At 41.1% G+C, this 21525-nt stretch overlaps 1 protein-coding gene across 4 annotated transcripts in view; it reads left to right on the forward strand.

Moving 5' to 3' along the window:
* Positions 1 to 21525, forward strand: part of FAM168A (family with sequence similarity 168 member A) — a 189122-nt gene that overhangs the window by 36108 nt on the left and 131489 nt on the right. The window contains exon 1 of one of the 4 annotated variants that reach the window (XM_019744364.2): positions 3293 to 3565. The exons of 2 other annotated variants lie outside the window; for them this stretch is intronic. The gene's annotated coding sequence lies outside the window, so the exon portion shown is untranslated. Of the gene's footprint in view, positions 1 to 3292; positions 3566 to 21525 lie in introns of those variants that run through there. One more of the 4 variants, XM_019744365.2, reaches the window with a different exon arrangement.

Below are 21525 nucleotides of genomic sequence, written 5' to 3' on the forward strand. Positions count from 1 at the left end.
CACCTGGCTCATTAAAGATTGGTTCTCCTAACCAGGTCTCTAATGTCCATTTCCTGCAATTCTACAGCAATTCTTAAAGTAATACTCCAGCCTGCACGTGTGCCAAGGTTCCTAAAGAGATGCTTAGAGAGAGTTCAAAGCCAACTCATTAACATAGCTGGGACAAAACCATCTCACAGTCCTCGTTAATCAGATAATAACAGGCAAAGGATAGAGTTTTGACACTGTCATTTTCCCCTGAAGTTTGTTTTAGTTAAGTTGCTGAAAAAAATTGGATATGGTAGGAATAATCAACATAAAATAAAATTGACAATGGCTAAAACTACACGTGGTAAAATTTTATTACGGATGGAAAAGCAAACTGAATGACTCCATCTTTGTTGGTAACATTGAACATTGCAAAGTTGACCCCTGGGAAAATTCCACTTGGTAGAACTAATCAAACAAAACAAAACTGACAATGGCTCAAATTGCTCCCAGGAAAAGATGGACTTGGTGGAAATAATGACTAGAAATTTTGTAACAGCTGAAACAATAATCAGTAAAAATTGATAAAGATAACTGATGAATCAAATCTTTCTTGTAAAGTAGATAGAGGAAAGCATTATATCTTGATGAAAATTCAATATAGAAAAAAATCTAGAAAAGTTAGAAATTGTTTAACGGTGCTATATAGAAAATTATCAAGGAATTAAATTGGCTTAATGGAGTTAATTCCTTAAATAGTTAAATAAATTCATTAATAATGATATAATTTTGAGTAAAGAGTTTACATGCCAAGGCATGGCAGGGATTTGGAGAGAGAATTCTCAAATTAGATCAAGGGTTTGGACTATAAGTGGCACTTTACAATCTTCAAAACACTTTCATACATGTTGTTTTATTGAATTCTCCGAAAAACCTTATGAGGTGACAGGGCAGGAATCATTCCTTCTATTTGCAGATGTAAACGTTGAGGTTCAGAAAAGCTAAGGGATTTACTAAAGGTCACTCAGTATGTTCATGGCGAGGTCTCATTTAGGATCTGATTCCCAGAATCCTAGTTCAGTAAATTTCCTCATACCTATTCCTCTAACTCAAATAATCCTTTACTTGCAGAACAGATCAGACCCCTCTAATTTTGATTACCCAGCCCCCACTTTCTGCCAGTAGGAGAGCTGGGGAAAGGAGGAGGAGGAGCGAAGAGGGTTTAGAAAGGGGATGGCCAGTGCAACTCAGAGGGGAAGGGACATAGCCAACATGTCATAGGTACTTTTCTTACTATTCTCAGAGAAGAGAGCAGAGGAATAGGATATTTTTGAGGGGTGGAGGTGGGATTTTTAGGCCTGGAAGAATAGGATGAAAAAACTAGATACGCAATTTGAAAAAGTGCCTGATGTATTTGGAGAAAGTGAGTCCCATGGATAGAAATATAACCAGGTTTAGGTGGGGTGAAACTGCAGGATTGTTAAACTCTAATCTAGGCCACCTGGGCTTTCTCCCATAGACCTGCAGTTCTCCAGTGGGCTGGCTAGTGGATCTCAAATGTTCTGGTGTTTCTTGCACAAAACGGAGTAATAAGGACATATGAAATATAAAATACTGTAATTGAATACAGGATTTATGCTAAATCAGAGATCTGATACCATATTTCATATTCTAGGAGAGCTGGACACAGAAAGGAAAAAAAAATTTTTAAGTGTAAGACATTTATTCAGTCTATAGACAATGTTTTAAGTAGAGCTTTGCAGATTCTTTACCATAACTTTGATCCTTCTTCCTCTCTTCGCCTCCCGACAGAGATCTCTGGCCCACAGATTAGAAACCACTGCTATAGGAATTCAGATATAAGGAAAATAAGTGTGCCTGAAATATGTTCTAGGGAAGGCAGGACTTTGTCTTGAGTTTCAAGATGAGTGGGAGATCAGGAGGAAATGGGTGTGGAAAGACCAGAAGAAGGAAAACTTTGAGAAGAGACAATGAAAATCGAAAAAATACTCCCTTCTAACTTAATGGTCTTTTATGAATTTTAATTGACCTCTATTTTAATAGTGGAACTGTTGAGCTCACAAGAAAAGCCAGACAGGCAGAGTCCTGGAGCTTCACTGAGGGCAACAGGAAGCCATAGAAAGCTTTCAGGCAGTAAGGAGAGGTTGTTGAATTTGGAAATTGTTTTTGGAAATAGTCTTACAGCTTAAAAATTATGTGCTCCCTTTAAACAATTCAGGCACTATGAAAATAAAAATTACCTGAAACCGTTTTCTCCAAGATAATCACTGATAGTATTTTGGGGAAGTTCTTTCCTGAAATCTATGATTATAGAATATTTCAAATTTCACCTGAGTTGGAGCATTCTAAACATGCTATTCTGTAATCAATATTTTTCCCTTGAGAATAAAATGTGAATAGCTTTTCATGTCAGTAAATAGATCTATATCATTATTTTAAATGGCTGCTCAGTACTGCATTGTTTGTATATATAATTTAATTAGCCCGGTGATGGACATTTACGTTTTTTCCTCTTACAGTCAAGAACTTCATATAACAACGTTGTATTCATCTTTTCCAAATTGTCGGATTATCTTTTTATGGTAAATTCTTAAAAGTAATAGAGCTGGATCAAGAATTATGCCCTTTTTACAGTTGGATTCAAGTTGTCAAATCGTCCTCAGATTTGCAGGACGACCAGGAGGAAGCTGCTGCCTTGGTTCTAGCGTGAGGCTGTCGCAACTGGGATGGCGAAGAAAGTACAGTCTCACAGGTGATGTAGCTCATTTAGGCCTCTCTTCGGTGGGTTGGCAAATTCCTTCCCTTTTCCCTTTGCTTCACTTCTTTTTCTTAACATGGAGGCAGAACTGAGAACTGCATCTCCCAGCATTTCGCAGGGACCACCCTCCCTGGGAATTGTAGTACCGGGCCTGAGAAGGGCCCGGAAGGAGGGCAGGAGACGGTGGGGGCATGCTGGGAAATGTAGTCCAGCGAGCGCCGGTAGCGGTGGGGGGGGATTATGTGCGCGCGCCCGGGTAAAGAGGTTGGAGATGCTGAGAACATCGCTACCTGGGGATAATGGAGCCGCGTGGGCGACCTAACTTCCTTCACATGTGGTCTCTGAGTCTACAAAAATCGCCCGCGGATGGTTGACTTTATTCCATTGTCCATGACCGGGTAGGGCACCGCCCCGCCGCACTGGGCGCGCGGCAGGAGCCGCAGGCCGCGCGCGGGTCGGAGCGGGGCATGCCGGGAGTTGTGGTCCCGGCAAGCTGAGGCTGTGGGACGTGTCGCGGCGCTGCGCCGGCTCCTCCTTCCCCGTCTTTATAGGTCCCCCGCCCCTTCCCTTCGCCTCCTCCTCCCTCGCCCGCAGCCGAGCGTCCCCTCCCCCCACCCGTCGGGCTTCTCGGCGGCTACTGCAGAGGATTCAGAGCCGAGTCGCTGAGGAGGAGGAGGATCCCGGTCCCTGCGCGCCATCCGCCACCTTACTGGACACGGGCGAGAGAGCGAGAGCGTCGCCTCTGTACCCTCTAGAGAAGACAAGGGCATCGCCACCTCAGCCACCGCCGTCGCCGTTTTCGCCTGCAGCGGCTCTCCGGTGAGGAGACCCCCCCACACACCGCCCCCTGGTCCGCTCGCCCTGAGCCTGGGCCGGTGGTGCTGGGGAGAATGAGAGTGGAGGCTGCGTGAGCGCGGGTTGGGGGAAGGGGGTTGAGGTCGCGATGGAATGGCAGGCTGGGAGGGGAGACTTGTCCAGGCGCGGGGCTGGGGGTGGGGTGAGGGTGGGACCCGAGCAGGTTGGGGGGCCACAGGAGAAGGGGACTTTTAATGGGGAATAACCAGACCTGGGACAGGAACGTGGGTTCGGGGGGCTGGGGTGGAATTTGGGATGGTTTGGGGGCGAGCTGGATGATGAGACTGGAGTGGGATGGCTTTTAATGGGGGAGGGGATTGAATGAGGGTGGTGGATTTGGGGTTGGCCTGGAGCAGTTGACAGTTTGGGATCCGAGCTGGGGTGCGGGGTAAGGAGATCATTTCAATAGAGAGTGGGATTGCAGGGTTGGATAGGACCCTGGCGCGGGGGTGGGGGGGCGGTTAATTCAGGAGGGTGGAATTGGGGGTGGACCTAGGGCAGGCTGATAGAGGTGGTGGAAGCTGGGGGTGAGGGGCTTGGCGTGGGTTGAGACCTGAGCTTGAAGTAGGCGTTTGCCATCTGGGGGTGGTGGAATTTGTGGAGACTTACGGAATCGCGTGGGTTAGGAGAGCAGAGGAGGTAGAATTTGGGGTGTTCCTGGGGAGCTGGTGGGAGTGGGACTTTCAATGAGGGGAGTGTAATGGTGAACTGGCAGGAGCGGGATAAATTAGAAATTAGGCCCAAAATGGGCGAACAAGGATTGAAATTGGGCGGAAGGCGCAGGGGAGGGTGCACAGTAGGATGGGATTTAGGGTGATCTTAGAACCACTGGAAGGGGCATTGGTGGCTGTCTGGGTGCAGGGTTAAGGCAGAGGGCACAGAAGTCACTGCTGAGCTGGATTCACTGAAAGAAGAGTGGCAGGTGGTGAGCAATGTGGGGGGATGGTGTCTTGAAGAAAATGTCCCCTGGTCAAGGTGGCAGAGGGAGTTTTGGAGAAGGAATGTCTGAGAAGAACTGGTAGGACTGGCGAGATGGTTGCTAATGGGGAGGTGGCAGAGGGGTTCTTTACGGGGTGGGAGACATGGGGTGGTGTGGACGGGCAGAGAGGATGTGGAGGGGCACAAGCAATGCTGGGAGGAGGCAGGGGAAGGGTTTGGATGGCCTTCAACAGGCAGAAGCAGGTGAAGGGCTGGACTTAAATGGACAGCTTTGGAGGCTGTGGTCGGGGGAGACAGTAATCACAGGGGTTTTGTAGGGGACAGAGAAGGTACATGAAAGACCCCTAGAGGACGTGGTAAGCTGTTAGTTTCATCTTTTTGTTGCATGTATATTAGTATTATATTTGGAAGTAAATCAACCCAAAGGGGAGAGTTGAGAGAGGCTTCAGTTAAGGTAGAATGAAGGAGGGGAGCGTGTCTTCTGTTACAGACACACCTTGGAGGTAGCGCAGGTTTGGGTCCAGACCATCACTATACAGTGAGTGTTACCATCACGTGAGTTGTGTTCTTGCTGGTGGAGGGTCTTGCCTTCGATTTGTAAAAACTGCAACATTCGTATAGCGCAACAAAGCAAAGCACAATAAAAGGAGGTATGCTTGTATTGATATAAAAACAAAGTTTGGAGAGAAAAACCCACTCCCAAACTAAAGGTGGAGAAGATGAAACTGGAGTGTGATGGATGTCTTTCTATGTGATGTCTCTGCGTCTTTTCAGCCTTCCCCTTGGTGCATTTAAAAATTAGTCCTGGAATTTAGAATTCAATAGATTTGATGAGCTTGAGGTAGCAAAGGGAGCGTTCCTTGCTTGAGAACTGATGAATGAGACTGAAAAATATAAAGCTGAATTCATCTTCTAGTCAGGCAGCGTGCATGTATGCAGAAAGAGCTTGGGCATTTTTTTTTTTTTTTTCTCCTCTAAAAATTGATTGCTTGAAGGCTCCATTTATTGGTGTCCTGGTTTGCAAGGCAATTAGGCCCATCATTGTATTGCAGGCTAATAATCCTGAGATGAATCTTGGCACCACCGCTTTAAGTAAACAGAGGGAAGACAGGAAATATGGAAATGTCATAAATATTCATTGGTAAGATGGTTTTGGTATTGATAGAGTTTTTCATTTGATTCTCTTCTGACATTACTTGATGAGATTTAAAAGAATTGGACTATATTTCTATAGATTGAATTCAGGTGGTCAGAATTCTGTCAGATGTGGATAAAGCATATAGAATCTTTTTTATTTTATTTTTTAGAGGATGGCATTACATTACATTTAGAGGACACATTACATTAACTACAGAAGCAATATCTCCATCTATTAGAAATTTTAGTTAAAGCTGAATGATGTACTTATTCTCATGGCAGAATGGGGAGGTAGAGGGGTGTGCATGGAGGAAGCAGTTTTCTGGACTGAATTGTGTTAAGTATGATACGTTAAAAACGAAGTGGCTATTGATTAGAACTGAAGAAAAAATGGGGAGGAATGTAAAGAGGATAAAATCGGCACCAGAAGGATCAAAGTAATTCTTTTTGTTTAAGCTTTAGAGTTTAGCTCACAAACACCATTTTCCTTGGCTTTCACAGTTGCGCAAATAAAAATACCCAATATTTAGAATCCCCCCCCCCAAAAAATGGGCAGAATGGTGGAAGGTTGGACTTATCCTTGGAAGTGTTTTTCTTTTGTTTTTTTTTTAATTGAGGAAGCTTTCTGTATTAGAATGAAAATCAGGTTTAAGCTGTTACCTCTAATTCGATGAGAGTGTAATCTAATTAATGCAAGCGTTTCTCCTCATAACTTTACTCTGGGGTCCTGACATTGCTTTGTGGCTCTGCAGGCTTTATCTAGAGGTGGGATATTTATATTAAAGTCCTAGTTTTGGAAAGCTCAAAATGAAAAGTAATTGCCTGGGAGAAACGTCTTGGTGGATTTGTTTTTTTCCCTTTATAGCTGTGGTCACCTCTGCTGTAGAAATGTATGTAAAGTGGTTTAGTATCTTTTCGTCATTTGATTCTCTCCATAACTCTGGTGAGAAGGGGAGAGCAGATGGACGTATTAGTAGACAGGCACCTTGGTAGGATGAATAGCCTGTGAATTTAGGCGTCAGGAGTCCTGGATTCAAATCCGTGTTCTGGAACTTGATAGCTGAATGATTTCAATAAAAGCATTAAAAACCTTTCATACTTAGTGGTAGTGGTTACACGACATTGTGAATGTACTTCCACTGAATTATACACTTAAATGTGGTTTAAATGGTTAAAAAAAAAAAAAAAGCTTTCATACTTCACAAAGTTGTCAAGGGGAACGGAACAAATCAGTTCATGTCCTGAAATAACTTTATCCTGAAAACACTGAATATATGAAATATTTGTTCAATATTTATTTACTTTTTGACTGCTAAGTGTCGGGAGAAATGAAAATGAACAAAAAACAGTTGTCAAAGAGCCCTCAGTGTCGTGGAAGAGGCAGACTATTTAATAAATAGAGTGAGAGCGGTGAGGCAAAACGAATGTGCTGGTGAAGAGTCTGGGTTCTGAAGTTTGTCCGCCGTTTACCAGCTATGTGACCTTGGGCACATGGTCTCATCTGTTAAGTGGGTGTAAGAGAACTAATCTTATAAAGTTGTTTTGAGGCTTAAACAGAATAATCTGTGGAAAGCATGGAACACAGTGTGTTACATAGTATACAATAAAAAAAATTATTTGTTGCCATTAGATAGGAAGTGACTAGAATGTGAATCCCTTGTGTGTCCTACTGCCATTGAGTTCTTCGTATTATTATTAAGGAGGTGTTGCTTTGTATTATCATCTCATAGGTTACCTGTGTATTTGCGTGTTTGTACTGCAATGTAGGAACTTTTAAACAGTAAAGTACTAAATACGTTAGCTTCCTCATCGATAAAATAAGAAAAACTACTCTGAGAGGTTATATGGCTTAAGGTTAGTTACAGTTAGTAAATGGAAGAGTCTGGATTACAGCCCCAAAATTCTGATTCTTCAATCCTGTTTTATCTTCTTTTAAATTGTGAAACAAGTGATAGATATAAAAGTGCTTATAACATAAATCTTCAAATTAAAGAATAAATTGAAGATCTATGTTTTTGCTACCAGCTTAATAAAAAGGTGATTTCTAGTATCTTTAAAGCCTCTTGTGATTCCCTGCCTGATTGAATCTCGCTCTCTCAGACTTAACCGGTTTGCTAAATTTTGTGTGAGTCATTCCCTCGCTTTTTTGTATCGCTTTACCAAACTAGTACATATCCTAAACAATACATTCTTTACCTTTGCAACTTTATATAGATAGAATTATACTGTATGTTTTCTTACATATATAATTGACTTGCTTTATTCTTATTTTTTAACTTTACAAGAGCTTTATTTCTTTCAATGTTAAAAGACCATATGCTCATGGTAGAAATTGGAAGTTATAAAAAAGTAAAAGGAAGCAAATTATTGTCTGTAGTCTCATTACTCAGCAACACTTCTTATTTATATGTATATAAATATACATATTTATTCTTCAGTATATGTATGTATATACATACACATGTGGGTACTCTAGATAGCAAGAGGAAGCCAGTTTGCATTATCCAGATGTGGCCCTACGATATTTAGAAATAGGAATTGGAGGGGGTATTAGCAGTCTTCATGAGCTGTGGAAGAGCACTGTCTTCCAGCTTTATTTACTAGAGACTAATTCTTTGTTATACCAGCTTAGAGCTTCATGTCATATTTTAGTAAGTCACTTAACTCTTTTGCTCAGAAGTTCTATGCATCATTGTTTTTCTAGAAATACAGCCTTGTACATGATCCTCACCTGATGGTGTAGGAGGGTCTGTTTCTGCTGCACAGAGAGTACCATGAATAGGATACATAGTATACATATCAGTTATTCTTATCAGAAGCTTAGCAACCTAAACACCAAGAATTTTTTGTCTAAGTGATTTGAAATCCAAATTCATTAATTATCTGTTGGACCTTCAGTTTGCTTATCTGTAAAATTAGGCTCATAGGAGATAATCAAAGTGAAAATGCTTCTTAAACTATAAAGGACTATATAAACGTTAGTTGGTTTTTTCCCCCCCGCTCCTAGTTTACAAACCTGAAATCGGGGCATCCCACGCTGGCAAAAAGCTTGTCGTGTTTGGTTTATTGCTTTCTGGTTCTGCCAGTGGAGGAAAGAATACATGAAGGTCAGTTCACAGTTCCTTCCTTGAAACTTGAAGACTGTTGGATATAGTGGGACAAAGAAGGTGCTAGAGGACTTTCTCCTAGTGAATTTATGGGACCTGGTCCATATGAATTGTGCTGGCTCGCTCAGAATGAAACAATTGAGGCTTTATTGAAGTGGAGAATGCAGTATACAAACAAATATAGTCATTTCCCTGTTGGTTTTCTACCTGTAACGTATTACATAGACCAAGTAGTAAAGTGAGATGAAATATTTGTGCCTATGTAGAAGGGAGCTCATACTCCCTTGTTGGGTTGTTGTATGGATTAAATGGGAGAAGGACAAAGAACCTGGAATGTTGACTGACACATACATAGTCTGTGCTTAATACGGTAGCTACAACTATTTTTATTTTTATATTACTTATGAATTGTTTAGAGCTAATTTTTTTCCCTCCAACATGTTCTTTTGTTATTCCGTATTTTTCTGAGCTGCATCTCCCTTCATTTTACCTTTGGATTGTAAATTTATTTTAATGTTATAAATAAAGCAAAACAAAGAACGTGAATCCACAACCACAATGCAGTCCAAGGCCAAGGAGCTAGGAGTCTTGTGTGTGACATATGTTTAAGGCATCTGTTCAGAAAGTATCTGTTGAGTGACTGTTAGATAGCAGTAAGGGAGTCCTGGAAGTGTGGGCTACGAATCTTAAAATTCCCTGCTTTCAAGGAGCTACAGTCAACCAAGTGGGGAGACGGACATGTCACACATAACCAGCATCGTGTGATAAATGCTACAGCGGAGACTTGGGCAAGGGGCACGAAGAGGATGGAAGTTGGCATGGCCCGATCTCCCTGGGGGAGCAGGGGAGAGAGGTGCTGGGGAGCTCAGGCCCTGACGGGTGTGCGGACGTGCCCTGGGAGGAGAGGTTAGGAATGGTTCCTGCTGTCAACAGCACAATGGCCCTTGAGGGTTCCCTCCCAGTGTTCTCGTAGGCCTTATTTTGTACCCCTTTTTAAGGCCTTTCTAGCATGTGTACCTACTGTACAAACCAAATAAGCAAATCCCTAAACATGCTCTACCGTCAGGCTGCTGTTCTTTCCACATCCTGTGCCTTCCAGCTGAAAGCCCTCTTGCTACTAAATTCCTTCATCTTGACTTTGTCCATTCGATGAGGTGTATGTACTACGGAACATATTTCGTGGTTTCTGCTCTTCCCAGTTGGTTGTTTAGCAGGAAGAGCTTTCGAAGCTATTGAAACTAACTGATATTTAAGAAGAGACCTTTACTGATCCTGCTTTCTCAGTAAATGTTGGTATTCCTGAGGGTTGGCTTCCTTAGCTCACCGGGCTGTTTAAGATTCCTTCCTTCAGGAGTCTTGCCCGCTCTTGGCTTTAACTGCTGCCCATATGCTGATGACTCTCTAATCTGCGTGCCCAGCTCAGAGCTCTCTCCTCAGCTCTGACTTGTGTATCTCGCTGGCTGCTGGCACCCACATACATCCATGTCTATCCTCAACTTCAGTAGGTGCAAAGCGGAACTCATTTCCTACCTACTGGTTCGGACCTCCCCCATGTTAGATGTCCTCCAAAAATGTTAAAATCGTCTCTTCCTGCAGCTTTGTCCTAACTTTACAGGCACTACCATCCGTCCAGTCGCTCAAGACACGAATCTGTGCCCTTAGTCTTTTCTTCTCCCTTCTCTCTCAGAGCTGAAAATAAATCCTTGTAAATATTTCTGGAATTCAGCTCCCCTTTCCTTCTGTGACCCCTTAGTTCAGACCCATATCTTACCTGGATGAGTGAAGCAGCCTCCTGCCGTCCAGTAAACGTATCTCCCACCCCGCAGCCCGCACATCTGCCAAACAGGTGTCATCGCCCACGTCACTCCCCTGCTTACATCTCTGCATTGCCTCTAAAGTCCAAGCTCCTGAGCAGGACACACTAGGCCTCGTACGGCCCGTCCCTCTGTCGCTCCTGCTTCAGCTCCCGTCCCTGGTGATACCTGGCAGCCTGTGGTCTCTACACATGTCGTGTAGTTTCACACCTTTGCTCATGCCGTTTCCCCCTTTCTTCATTCCCTCTGGGTTGAGTGCACGTCCCCTCAGAAACCTTTCAGAGCTCGGAGGGTTGCCTGAGTGCCCCGATTTTGTTCACAGGGAGCCTCCAGTGCATGTCTCTGTCATGGCACTGGCCCTGTTCTAGGAAAACGAGCAGGTGCTGTCTGCTCCTGCTCTTACACTGTGCATTTCTTTGGGGCAGGGATTGTGTCCTAGTCACATCTTTATAGTTCCTGCTCCTGGAGGGGAGGGTGCCTGCAAGTAGTGAGTGATTAGCTTTTGAACTGAGCTTAGTGAGGATAAGTGACAAACTGGTAGTGTGATATTCTAAGGAGGACTAAGGTGATATGCAATTTTCCCGATACAGGTTTTTATTTATTTAGAATTTAATTGGATTGATAAAGGCTTTGATGATGATGTAAAGCATAAGGTTCAAAAGTAGAAAACGGGCCGGCCCGGTGGCTCAGGCGGTTAGAACTCTGTGCTCCTAATGCCGAAGGCTGCCAGTTCGATTCCCACATGGGCCAGTGGGCTCTCAACCACAAGGTTGCCGGTTCGACTCCTCGAGTCCCGCAGGGATGGTGGGCTGTGCCCCCTGCAACTAGAAACGGCAACTGGACCTGGAGCTGAGCTGCGCCCTCCACAACTAAGACTGAAAGGACAACAACTTGAAGCTGAACGACACCCTCCACAACTAAGATTGAAAGGACAACTTGACTTGGAAAAAATCCTGGAAGTACACACTGTTCCCCAATAAAGTCCGGTTCCCCAATAAAATCTTAAAAAATAGAACACAGGGAGATAGTGTGTTCAGGGGTTGGCAGACGCTTTCTGTAAAAAATATTTTAGGCTTTGAATAACATACAGTCTGTCATTTCTCCTTCTGTTCCTCCTTCCCTGTCCTATCCTTCTTTCCTCCTCTTGTGTTTCATTCCTTGCTCACAGGCCATTCAAACACAGGCCATGTGTATGCCATAGGTTGAGAATCCCTGGTATGTTATCAGAAATCAAAGTTGAAGTTGTAGAATATTGAAGAACAAAGAGACTAAAGCAAGTTTATGTATCTTGTTTTATTTAGTTCCTTGGGCATTATGATATCTTTAGTATCTAAAACAATTGCACAGAATCTTCTGTCAAACTACTCTGTTTATGTAAAAGTTTAACATTTTATTAAATGGACCACTGATCTCTGTATGAAGGAGCTTTAAGAACTCCCAGGTTTGTAAAACTGCAACACAACTCTCCCTCCTCCCTCTGTTTAAGCAGGTCCCTTCAGAATATGCGTATTTTTATGATGATACAGATTATGCTTTTCTTAAATACAGACATTTTGAAGGAACCATGGGCTAATATATTTTTCACAGTGAAGGTCAATCGCTAGCTGACTCGAGATTATGATCTTGATTTGCCTTCTGATCACGTCCTTCAATCTTGACAATTTCTGCTGTTGCTCATGTTTTCTAGCCTCTGTTTTATAATTTTTCTACGTATCCTTGTTTTCTGATGTGTCCTCCTTCTTTTTATTTTGACTTGATCACAAAAATTTTTACCTGTAAATACAATTACACTATTTATACTTCTGCAACTGTAATTATTTGATCTATAATGCATAGGTTGGTCATGTTGCATTATTTTCATTTTAAGGATAAAGAAATCAAGACTCAAGAGGATCATTTGTCTTAGGCCTTAGGACTAGTAGGGGATGAGGATAGAAAGACAAAAAGGACCTAATACGTATTTGAGTGCCTGTGATAGGAAGTATGCTGGGTGCTTTCTTTCCCTTATGTAATTTAATCCTCACACTTACACTGTATTGGGAGGGTATTGTGCTCATTTTACAGAAGAGGAAACTGAAGCAACTGAGGCCTGTAGGGATTGATTGGTTTGCATTTGATTACGTACTTAGTAAGGGAAGGGAAGCTTGTATTAAAAACCTGATCTGCCTTGCTCCAAAGCCTTTGTTCTTTTTACTGTGCTGTAATGTAAAGCTCCCTGGTTTTGAAATTTTGTCTATGAGTAGTATCTTGGCTACACATTAGAATCACTTGAGGATCTGTTTGAAAAATAATAATAATAATAAAAACATGCCCAGTTCTAACAGAATTGTGCTAACAGAACTTCTAGGTGAGCCTAAGGCAGGTGTATGTATGGATTTATGTTTGTAAAGAACATATAAATTAAAAAGAAGTTGTATTGAGGTATATATAACATATGTAACAAAGTGCACAAAAAGTGTAAGTAACCAGTACTTAGATCAAGAAAGGAAACATACCTTCCTCAGATGTAACCAGTATTCTGACTTCTAGCACCATAGATTATTTTTACCTGTTTATGAACTTTTCTAAGGTATGACTGGCTTTTGGCACTCAACTTTATTTGTGAGATTCATTTATGTTCTTGTGTGTAGAAATAGTTTGTTCTTGCTCGTTGCTTTGTGGCAGTAGTTCTCAAATATTTTGGTGTCTTCACTTTTACTGATTAATTATTGAAGACCCCAAAGAGCTTTTGCTTGTGGGTTATATATATATCAATATTTACTGTATTAAAAAATTAAAACTCTGAAATTTAATAAGCATTTATTTACTTAAAAACAATAAACCTATGAAATGTTAGCATATTTTTATGAATATAGCTATATTATCCCAACCCCCCAAATTAGAAGAATAAGTAGTTTACATTTTCCCAAATCTCTTTAGTGTATGACTGGATACATATCTGCTTTTACATTTAATATGTTGCAATTGATTATTTTGATTGTATAATATCTAAAGAAAATGCCGTCCCACATATATATGTGGTTAGAAAAGGGAGGAATGTTTTAATTCCTTTTAAAAATAATTGTGGATATTCTTTTTGGATACTGCACCAAAACTGGACAACTGGTAGTTTCTTAAAGGCCCATTGCTTTGTGGAATCTGAAACCATATCAGTGGGCTTTTCATTGACTGTTACATTAAAATCCATTGGTGTGTTTTGTACTTTGAATGGGTCTTCTACCCCTGCATATGATATTGTAACAGCATGCATTGGTCATTTGGAAAACATGTGGTCACTGAGTTATGCAGATCTACTTACATGTTGACATACTCTGTTACACGATGTCAAAAAATCACATTTGTTAATATTACCACCAATCTTATCAGACAAGTCTCTTCTAATTTTTGCTTGAAAGCTCAAATTTTATCATTGGAACAAGTACTGACAGTTGTTTTCCTTGAAGTGACAGTCTCGCATTGTTCATTTTTGAAAAAATGTCTGCCAAACATCCAAGTCGGAATAATCATAGTTTGTCTGCCATTTGTTCTTTCAAGTAAAAATGATGTTTCGTAAAAAGAACAGCTACTTCAGCTTGCAACTCAATTGCACGAGTGCTTCAGTGCTTTTCCTTGCGATAACTCTTGTAGTTTGGTATGCAGGAGAAGCGCTTTATGTGTGCTTCCCGTATCATCACAGAATATTAAAAAGATGTGTCATTAAGGATTGAGATTTAATAAAATAATTTTTGTGGCTTCATGAAGCACATTCTTTAGTGAAACTGAAACTAGCTTTTTTTTTGCATGTCTATGAAGAATGCAATGACATTATTACAGTTTGTTGCCACTGCCTCTGTTCAGCACAAGATGGTATATTGTTATTTATTAGTACGATTATGTTTCCAGTCTTTACGTATTTCTTATTGAGAGAATAGGTACTTTTGTTTAGCCTTCACTAAGAATACTGTTTTGAAAACCAGCATGAATGCAGTTGGGTTTTCTTTGGCTTAGTGGAACCAAAATGCTTTGGAGTTGAGCAGTTTTACAACTTTGTCATGATTTTAGAGAATCATGGGGCTTGGTGCTTATTCTTCCCCATCTTGTGGTGAATAAAGATGTGAGGTAGCCTTTAGAGCTGTCCCCCCGGCCCCCCTCTGTCGGTGCCGCTGCCCTCCAGCCCACTCCTAGGAAACTCGCCTCTCTTCTCTGCCCACAGCTGGGGCAGGGCAGCCGTGTGTGCAGTAGACGTGTAGGACGAACTTGATTTGTGAGAAATCTGTCATCTCACTTGGAATGAATGAAGGTCACGTTGGTAGCTTCAGAAGCTGGGGCCTTATGATTGCTTTTCTAACTCTTGGTTCTTTTCTCTGCTCCCCAGTTTCCTTCTTATTAACTTTCTGGTCAGTTTTAACTTTTAGATAACGTAAAATGAATGCTGCAAAACCAGGTTTTATCAGTACTCTGCTTGTGCATTTGATGTTTTGAACCTAAATGAAGGATTTGGCTTATGTGGTAAGGTGGTGGGATGACAGACTTAAAGACGTGGGGTATGGTGTGTCAACTCTAAGACACAGAAAGGGGGGTATTTGTGCTGCCCTGTCGAGCCCTTAGTACTTCCTAAGAGGTGATTTAAATTATGGCTTCCAAAAAAATATTTTGCTAATTAGAGTCTGAGCACCAGGCAAAAATAATGACTAATGCATGCATTCATTTCGCTTGCATGGGTGTCAGGCTGTGTGCTACGTAGGTAGGTTCAGATGGTACATAGAGATAAGATCCATCTGCTTCCAGGGAGCTCCCAGGTACAAGGTGTAAACAGGTAATATTACAGTTCAGTGTGTTGTAAATGCTGTAAAATAAGTAGCAGAGACGGAGGTGATAATGCCTTTTTCAGGGATGAGTTCTTGGAGGAGTACATACCTGAGCTTATTTCGGAAAGAAGACTAAGTAAGGTCTTGTGTATAGAAGATTCTGGATGTAGAGTCAGAAGACCTGGATTTGAGAGCCAGTTACTAGCTGTGTGTCTTGGAGCAAGTTGTTGAAGCATCTGAATCTCATTTCCCCCCCATGTAACGTGACGACAGTCGTGTCTATATCTACCTTGGAAAGTTGCGAGGATTTAATACATGTGAAAGAACTTCATAAGTGTGCTATACACCTTTTACATTCTGGTTTTTGTTTTTATTTATTTATTGATACTACTTTGAGATATTAGAGCATCAGTGTTCTTACCCAAACCAGAAATAAGAGAAAAAGATTGGGCCTATTAGTGTGTTGATGTCATTTATGACGTGCTAACACTGTAAGCATCATGAATTGGCGCGAAGAATCCACGATTCTTTAGTTTTGTCCTTAAGGAGTGGTCTTTGATAAAATATTGAGTGTGGTTCTGAGTGGCTTAGATGGCAACAGCCAAACTGGAAACAGCTCCATTTCTGGTCAAAGGACTTATGTCTGTGCCACCACTGAAGTTTATGTAATATTTCAGAATTGAATTTTCCCTATCAGTAAAGCAGATAAGTTACTTTACAGACTGAGAATTAGGGATAACTTGGGTAAAATGCACACCACTACTAGCTTCAGTCAGTTAAATTGGAACTGACTATTTGGTTTGTAGCATATTAAAACAATGTTTTTCCTTTCAATACAATAGATTTCTTTAGAGAAGCTTGCTTTAAAGAATAGAGGGGGTATTCTATCATTTTTACTCTACTACCATGTTTCCCCGAAAATAAGACCGGGTCTTATGTTAAGTTTTGCTCCAGAAGACGCATTAGGGCTTATGTTCAGGGGATGTCATCCTGAAAAATCATGCTAGGGCTTATTTTCCAGTTAGGTCTTATTTTCGGGGAAACACGGTATTACTGATAATACTTTCCTTCCTCCTTCTAGTTTATTTCTCTAAATAATTTTGCAAGTTGAGTTTAAATCTCAGCTCTTACACTTACTGGCTGTGTGACTTTCAAAGTTACTTAATCTTTTTATAACTTACTCTCATCTATGAGATGGAGGTACACTGGTATTTACAGTATATAGTGGTTGGGAGGATTACCTGAGATTAGATAAGGTGCTTAGTTTGGTTTGTGGCACGTAGTACGATTTCAGCAAATGGGAGCTTGTTATTATCACTTTCGTTTTGTAAATGGGGAACTGGATACAGATGTAGCAACCTGACTAGATTCACTTTAAAGAACAAGGATGGGATTCAGTCCAGGTTTGTGTGATGCCAAAGCCTTTATCCTTTATCAGGCTCCGTTTTATAATTAGTATTTCATTTGTATGGAAATGTAGCCCTAAGTGCTGCAGGGTGTTTGGAAATAACTTGTTACTCTTAGGTACTCAAAACTTTTAGTGATGTTTTCTTTATAGTTTACGTAAAATCAGGACTCAGTCAGTTTGGGAAAGAACTCTTGGGCCTGGCTTCTCATTGTTCTTTTCAAAAACACATTGTTCTTTTTACTAACCACTGACCAGGACCCCAGAATATCTGCCCATCAACCACTGACCAGTGGTTTGAAGTTGATGGGCAGATATTTTGGGGTCCTGGTCAGTGGTTGATGGGCAGATATTCTGGGGTCCTGGTCAGTGGTTAGTAAAAAGAACAATGTGTTTTTTCCCTCCTAAGCAGCTTTATGAGGTAAAATTGACAATAAATGACACAAATAGAGTGTAGTTTGCTAAGTTTTAACATGCATATACACATGTAAAACCATCACCAGAATTCAGATAATGACTATATCCATCACCTCCCCCAAAGTTTCCTGGTAGCCCTACGTAAGCCCTTCCTCCTGCTCTCCCGGATTCCCATGCAAGCAACCATTGATGTACTTTCTGTCACTACTGGTTAAAGAATGGTTTTGTAGTCAGACCAATCAGATTGCAGATCCCTAGCCTCTATATTAGTTCTGCGACTTTGGAGAAGTCATTTCATCTCTCCGCCTAGTTTACTCACCTGTAAAACAGTGTCCTACCCAAAGGCCCATGAGGAAGATGGGAACAATGTGTGGAAACAGCCGAGGAGCGTTCCTGGCACAAAGTCGCCTTTGGTCCCTGGACATCAGCATTACCAGCCCTGTTTTCAGTTGGTCCAGAGTACGTTTAGGAGTTCAGAACTCCAATGTGCTTTTCTGTCACTTAGCCCTCGCTGTCCCTCCCAGTGGATGAGCTTTTAGTGTCCTTGAAACAGGAAAGTTTAGGTTTAGGCAGCTTCAGGCCCTGGAGGGCTTTCTGATACTCCTTCTTTCCCTCCTCCCACATGCTATTAATTATGAACAGATGTTTCTTCATAAATAAGCAAAGAACTCCACAGCAGATTTTTGAGTTCTTTATGCTTATGTTTAAGTCTGGCATTGTAATAAAGCTGCATGAGCAATGAGCTTGTAGTCAGAATTTTCTGGGTTTTCGTTTCCATGCTGCTTTGGGCAAATCATACAATCTTTCTGAGCCTCAGTTTTCTCACTTATAAAGTCGGGGAAGATCATACCACATAAATTTGTTGAGAGGATTAAAGGAGAATTTGGAAGATGAATTACATGACGAAGTCAGACTTCATCTACATGGTTCCATGACTGCCCCGCAGCATTAGAAGTTTGTAACAGGTTCAGGTAGCATTTAAATGTGATACTGTAGTGTTTTGTTTTGTTTTTAAGTATATTTTATTAGGTTATACTAATAGGTAGAACAAAAAAGCAAACACCAGAGGTTAAAAGTGCTTAGAATTTACAGTCAGAGAAACTTAATTCAAATCTTAATTTAATAGGTGTGTGTGACCTTGGGCAAGTTACTAAATTTCTCTGAGCCTTAAATTCTCACCTGTCAATGAGTTGATGTCTCGTCTGCCTCAGGGGGTTAGAAATAATGTGTGTACAGTGGTTGTCGTATAGTAGACACCCAGAGATGCAAGTTTCCTTTCTTCCATTTTGAAACTTGGCAGATGTGTGGAGTTCAGTGAGCTATCACTGAAGGGATTACTCTTGCCTTCCCCATTCCATGATGCAGTTTGGCCCAGGATGGTGGTTAGGTAGTGACTCAGATTTCCCATTTAAGTCTGAAAATGCAGTTCGAGGTTTATGATCCTAGCAGTTAGTTATTGTAAAGGGATTTTTTTTCTAATAATGGGAGGAGCTGATTCCATGCTTTTGTGCTTTCTCTTTAATTCTCATTGCTGTAGCTGGAGGTACTTTGTATTGTGGGAGCCAGAGAAACTGGGGGCCATGTTCTTGTCTCTCCTCTCTGTGTTTATTTGGATTGGAAAATTGTCTAGAGGTTTCTTAGTGAATACAGTGGATTTGCTGAGTTCAAATTCTTCCTCCTGGGTGAGCCCAGGAATGACATACTCGGGGGAAAAGAAATAGGAAAATGTGGGGAAAACTAGTGATTTCTGCTTATAAAGTTGTCAGGGTCTTTGAGTTTGGGGGCAGTGGAGAAGAGTTGATTCTCTGTTCCCCTCTTCCCCTCCAGAGCATTTCCAACCCAACACAAAGGGAGGCTTAAGATGGAGGTCTGCATTGTCATTTCCTAGAAATTGCTGCTTCTGGAAACCACTTATTCAGTTTGTACCTATTTGCTGCAGTGGATGAAACAATGGGGACAATAAAACCATTTATCTGATAGCTGTAGCCTCAATGGGATGATTGTTTTAATAATGGTATAATTTGCAGGGCTCACACATTGTGATTTTATTCTCTTGGAAATAACTGCCCAGTGGTATTTGGATTCTCAGGTCTCCTGTTGTGGATAATTTCACTAACATTCTGGCTGACAATTTCCTTTATTCCAGACTTCATTTTAGATTGTTCAGGCTGGTTGGGTAATTAGCCCAGTGCAGAGCCACTTTTCTTTAGTTTGGGGCTGGCAGGTGGTTACTAGGTAACTAGGGGACCTTCTGAATGGGGAAGAAATTCTGCTTAGGGATTCAAAGCAAAAGGGCTGAGTTTGGTTTTGATTGTCATCTGGGATTTTTTTTTTTAAAGGTTTTGTCTATCTAGTACCAAATATCTGGATGAAAATGAAAAATTAAAGTCATCTTTTGAGTATTTATTTTTCTTGGTACCAAACATCCCATTACATTTGGAAAATCATTTATTTGAGTTTTTATCGTTCATCTGCATGGTTTTAAAACCTGGGAATATCCACAGAGGACAAAGAAAGATAATAGCTATCGGGAGCTAGTCATTGCCCTGGGTGTTTTACATACATTATTACTAAATCTTAATCAGAACCCTGAGAGATAGGTATTGTTTCCATTTCACATGTGCAGAAACTTAAATACAGAGGAATAACCACATTAAGGTTTCTGAGTTAATAAGTGACAGGCAGTTTTCCGGATTTAAAGCTCATGCTAGGTTTTCAGTTATAGTATAAAATATTCTGAAGATAAATGAAAGTTTCTGTTAAGCTCAGATATTGCAGCGATTGGCTCAATAATATATCATCAGATGTATATATCTGATTGTTCGTTCTATCGTCTAGTCCTGTATTACAGCAGTAAGGGACATGGAGTGTTTTGATTATCTTACCAAAGTTAAAGGCCCTTCCAGACATACGTACACTGTTTTAAGAATTCTTTAAAAGTTACCAAAGCATGGTATAGCCCCAGGGAATAGCTTCAGACTTGGAGTTTGGGGACTGGGTTTTAAAATCTTGGCACTGCCATTTATTGATGATCTTGGCTATACCTGGTAACTCTCATCGGCTAACTCTTAGCCTTGGATGAGCCTCATTGGCTCGTCTGCAAATAGGGGTATGATGCCCACCTTCCAGGGATGCTCAAGGGTTACTGGACGTGATAGTGCCCAGTATATGCCTGTTAACATGGGAAGGGCGCCATCAGTGTTGGTTTCCTTCCTTTTTGACTAATTATACTACTAGTGAACTGTTGGGATAATTTGATGCTAATTTTGTCATTGGCTATATACGATTTATTAAAAGATGGCCCGCTTCTAGTGTCATTACGTTACATTTCATGTTGATACTGTTAAATTGACAGTTATTTTTCTCCAGGAACTTGTTACCCAAGCTAGGTAATTTGTTTAAGGAACAGTTAGACAGCTGGTTCACTGTTTACACTCTTTTGATAAAAAAAAGTGAGTGCATATGTGGGAAGGGCATTGGCTTTGTGATCATACAAACTTGGTTGAAATTCCAGCTCTCCTGCTTACTAGCCGAGTTTCTTGGGACAACTGACTTTTTCTCTGGCTGAGACTTGGGATAGGAATAATGATACCGTGTTTCCCCGAAAATAAGACCTAGCCAGACAGTCAGCTCTAATGTGTCTTTTGGAGCAAAAATTAATGTAAGACCCGGTGTTATATTATATCATCATATCATATTACATATCATATCAATTATATTAATTTTTGCTACACAAGACGCATTAGAGCTGATTGTCCAGCTAGGTCTTATTTTCAGGAAAACACGGTAGCTGACCTCATCTGTTGTGAGGATCAAATGAGATAATGGATGTGAAAATGCCTTTTCCATTGAAAAATGCTAGGCACGATAGTGATTATTAGATTAGGTGGGGCTTAGTGAGAATTCAGTACCATTTTAAGAGAAAATTTTTAAATTTCACTTGAACTATATAAAGGAGATATTTTGATGAGTTTTATGTTAGCTCTTGGGGACAGCATAAGAGAAGAGGCCAGAGTGAGGTCCTGGGTAGAGAAAGAAATGAGTATTAATTGCATGCTGGAGGTGAGATGGGGTGGGGGTGGGAGAACAACTCTGAGACAGGCAGAGGGAAGAGCTTCCATAGGAGGTTTGGATCTTGGTCTAATCTTGATCTTAGAGCCAAGGGAGAGGCAGGCTCCTTGATTAGAAAAGCTTAGAACACTGGGCAGCGTGTGGAGAATTGAGTGAAAGAGTAGGGGTGGAACTAACAGCTGGAGCTTCTCTTATGAGGACACTCAAGTTGAAATCCTGGTTTTAAGTCTTCTAGAAATATGTACAG

The sequence above is a fragment of the Rhinolophus sinicus genome, linkage group LG06 (genome assembly GCF_036562045.2).
Source record: "Rhinolophus sinicus isolate RSC01 linkage group LG06, ASM3656204v1, whole genome shotgun sequence".
Taxonomy (NCBI): Eukaryota; Metazoa; Chordata; class Mammalia; order Chiroptera; family Rhinolophidae; genus Rhinolophus; species Rhinolophus sinicus.